This window comes from Poecilia formosa, unplaced genomic scaffold (assembly GCF_000485575.1).
Source record: "Poecilia formosa unplaced genomic scaffold, Poecilia_formosa-5.1.2 Scaffold147, whole genome shotgun sequence".
NCBI classification, from domain to species: domain Eukaryota; kingdom Metazoa; phylum Chordata; class Actinopteri; order Cyprinodontiformes; family Poeciliidae; genus Poecilia; species Poecilia formosa.
Window position 1 is genome coordinate 466,017 of NW_006800086.1, and position 4,427 is coordinate 470,443.

A 4,427-nucleotide genomic window follows, 5' to 3' on the forward strand; every position below is an offset into this window, starting at 1 on the left:
TGGAGTTCATTGGAGTACTTGTAAAAGTTCTCCTCCGCTTGTCCTTGTCCTGCAGCTGCTGTCCTCCCTACATCTGGGATATCTCAGCCAACGCTATCTACTGAATTAACTTCAGGAGAACAGGAAATCTCGACAACAACAGAAATCTTTGCATTTAGAGATGGTTTTTTTGGACAAATGAGCAACTCTGTTGTCATCTGAAATATGTTCCCCCTCCGGGGAACTTTTATATTTCAGAGGCGCCTGTGAAAGTGCCCTTCAGAGAACTCTTCTTTAAGGAAAGCGATGGAACCAGCAAAACCAAAGCTTGTGCTGTCACTTCCGCCATAGCTTTGGGTGCGAGATCAGCCACAGAAAAATCTTCCCCAGCCGGGTTGGATTTTTCTGTGACTGTACTTTCACCCTCACGGTGTACCGTCGTCTTCAAACAAACTTCCCCAGCCAGGTCGGTTTGTCCAGAGACAGTACCGTCATCCTCTGTACTGTCCTGTGCAGAGGATGAGATAGAGCTCGCCTCGAGGTCTCACAGACATCCAACAAACCTCCCCAGCCGGGTCGGTTTGTTCTTTGGCACTGGATGGAAATCCTTTCCAAAACAGATCGTCCTCATCATCCTGATCGTAACCTTTGTTGGAATCCTTCCCTGGAAAGAAACGATCACACACTTTCTTCATCCCAGTACTCACAGCTTATCCAATGCCCCAACCAACTGGGAATGTCAGGGGAACAAGCGCCTTCGCAAAACTAAACATTGTTGCTCTACACAAATCTGAATCTCCAAGAACTGTCTGGATCCTGATTGATGCTTAGAGATGCCAGGATTCAAACATTAGAACTTCTTTGATCTACTGTGATGTACATGATGTCATGAGGTCATCATCAATGACCTCATCAGTGAGCTCACTGGACTTCTGGCACAACGTCTTGCTTCTGATCGTTGCTATGGAAATGATCAGCTCAGCTCTGCATGACTCAAGCTGGCATAAATACTTAAATAAAACGTTATGCTTTTTATTTATATAACATAAAGACATTAATAGATTTGTATATGATTTAATTTTTGCTTTTGTGGTTTTCCATACCTGCTGTGGTACAAGTGTTCTGAAGCCTTTTATCCACTATTATTTTTAATTACTATTAATTCATTAGGATTATTCATGTAGTAATCATTGCACAGTGCTAGGGACAGTCTGTGACTTATTATATTTATTTGTATTAATTTTCGCAGACAATTTAATGCTGTGACTATTTTACCAAACATAAGAAACAAAAGCAGAAGAGCAATCCAGGCATGCACTTATACATCCTTTTATTGAGGTCCAGAACCCAGAAGTTCTTGGCTTGCATCATTCAGGAGCCTTGGGGATAAAAGTGCTTCATGATTGTATTTCAAAGGCAGATTTCAAGAACAACTTGGGCAAGAGTTTGGGTCGAAATTCATCCCCAAATGAGAGAATATAAACTTCTGACCAGGATCACATACACAACAGGGGGCATAACGAAATTAATGCTAATAATAAACAATAAATTAAGTCTAAACCTCACAAACTGAAATAATACAGTTTCACTGATAGATGCCCCATTGAATTTTTAATTAACACACAGAGAGGTTCATGCAGTTATGGGTCATTGTTGCACACAAAACTAAACAGAAAAATAATTAGTGCCTGAATGGAAATTTAATTGTGAAGAGATTTTTAGGGAACAGTGAGAAATAATTTGTCAACTCAATCCCCAGCTCTCAGTCAGACTTACTTTATTACATCTTAAAGTTACAAATAGAAATTTGGCCATCCTGACAAAAGAAAAATAAAAAAACACAAGGTGAGTTATTCGCTGTGATTTTTGGAGTAATATAACACAATTACAGCAGAAAAAAACAGACAGGTAACATGCAGACCCAGAAGTTCCTCCTTAAATCATCAAGACATAATCTTCATAGAAATCTGTCTTGTAAATTGAAAACAATGAGGTAACAGAAGAAGGAATAAATGTTTGAAAACTACAAATTGAGTGAATATTTTCAAAAGCCAATCGTGCCAAACCCGGTCGTCAAACATAAACTCAAAGTGACTCACGGTGAGGAATGAATGAATGAAATTTTTCACCTTTTATTCCTTCTATTTTTCACTCAGATCCTACATGCCATGCATCGAGAGAACAAAGAGTAATTTTCTCAACTTGCCTGCAAAGCCTGATCAATGCAGAATGCTGATTTTTATTAGAGAAGCTCCTGATTCACAGAAATCCAACTGTGTTAAAAACCAGAGGAGGCGCAGAGAAATGAAGCTTGTAATTTTCTGCTTCATGACTTCTTCACATTTTCACCATGAGTGAATTAATATTTTTTCCTTCCACTAGCTAATTTCGAAACACGACACAAATATTAACTGCTTTCAGGATTGTTCTTCAGAACCAGAACATTCAGCTTTGTGTCAAAGCTCTGGTTTCCTAATTTGATGATTCCTAGTAAATGCACCGATCAGGATTCTGTGGCCAATTTCAGAACTCTGTTTATTTTCTAAAGCTTTACTCTGCTGATGCAAATTTTGGCCAGTTCCAGTTTCTCTTAAATAACTATATGACAAACAAGAATAGAAGAACAGCACTAAAAGAGTTAGCTGTAACAATGCAGAAGTAACATCACAGTAACCTATGTGATGAAGCAGAAAAGCAGGGTTTTATTAATATTTAAAAACAAAGGCAAAATGATTGCAAAGTTCCTGTTTTAAACTTTCTTTAGTCAAATATCAGCACAACTAACATCATATCTCTGTGTCTATTACCCAGAGAATTTGGATAAAACAGAACTGTTGCTATATAGAAATACAAGCAACCATCCTGTTATCTGTTGAAATCTTTGATCTCTCTTGCTCAGTCAGAACCTGAATGAGCCGCAGATGTCTCAAACTGCAATAAATACAGTTTCCTTTACAATAGTTTCTTACAGCTGTGTGGTACCTCAGACTTCATTTCACCGACATCAAAGGTAATGGAAATGGCTAACCTTGAGTCACTGAAAAGTGTTGTCATTGCAGCCTTCTTATGTATGATGTGTTTCCTGATTGCCAAGAGATTGGATTCCTGAGTTTCCAATTACACGGTTGCCAGCAGGACCGATCAAGTTGAAAATTGGCCAATTCCAGTCACCAGTCATTTTCCTCAGATCTGCTTTTAACAGATTTTGTTTACAAACTCATTCAAATTTAAAGATTAGGTAAATGATATTCTGCCTTCACAAAACACTTTTCTAACACACCAGCAACATTCATACTAGTGTGTATACAATTGGTTATACAATTAACATTAACATAACATTAACATACAATTAACCTACATGTAGGTTAATTGTATGAATATATTTGTAAAATGCATTTATTGTTTCAAATCCCAAATCTAATTTTCTATCTAGTTAAAGTCTTGATCTCTTCCATGAGCCTTAATTGGGTTGCAGAGTCACAGGTCCAGAGTGGAAAACTGAACGTGCCTTTTCCCAGCAGCCCTTTCAGCTTGTTCTATGAGATTCCAAAGCATTCCCAGAACCAAGGGAAAATGCAGTTATTTGAGTTCCAGGTTTGCCTCTGCAGGGCCATGTTTCCTGAAAACTTGCAAAGAACTGGGCTAATTATCATCACACCCATAAACTGACTTTTCAAGCTACTTTCAACTAAAGGAAAACAACAAACATAGTGTCGTTAAAACTTTGAGTGTTTTCTTCTGATTAACACACAAAGTTCTTTTCTATAATCCTCACCAGATATTTATTAGGAACATCAGAACAGGGGGAACAGATTCAAGCAAAGGCTAGTCCCAAGAAGCTAAAAGGCAAAGATCTTACTCGTGTATCTTAGAATGACGTCATTAGGTTAGTTCCATACATATTTCCTGCCCCAAAGACAAACATCACTGATACATAGCATGATCCATAATATTTCATGGTATTACAGGCAGTTTAATTTGGGGAAATTATAAACACAACTCATTAGTTATAATAAAATTATAGTTGAAAAATTATTTCAATATATTAGCTGAGAACCAAAGTTTTATGTTTGATCGCCCTCTGGTGGGAACTTTGACACATTGCAGACACGTTTATTGCATCTCAGCGAACACGTAAAAAACACTACTGCTCCTATCTTGAATTCTACATTAAAACATTCACATTTCTTTATGTTATAATAAAATACTTATCTAAAGCAATTGTAATTTCTGGAAAATGTAATGCTTATCAGAGTGTAGGAATATGTTCTTAAATATCCAGAATAATATATTGTTTTTATTTTTTGTTTTTATCTTTTACTGCGAAAATACCAGATTTTCCTTTGTCCTTCTCAACCAAAGAAAGACAACAATACAAAAACACAGACCACAGCTCCATAGCTGCAGTTTTTACGTTGTATATGACCACACCTGCAACGTCATCAGGT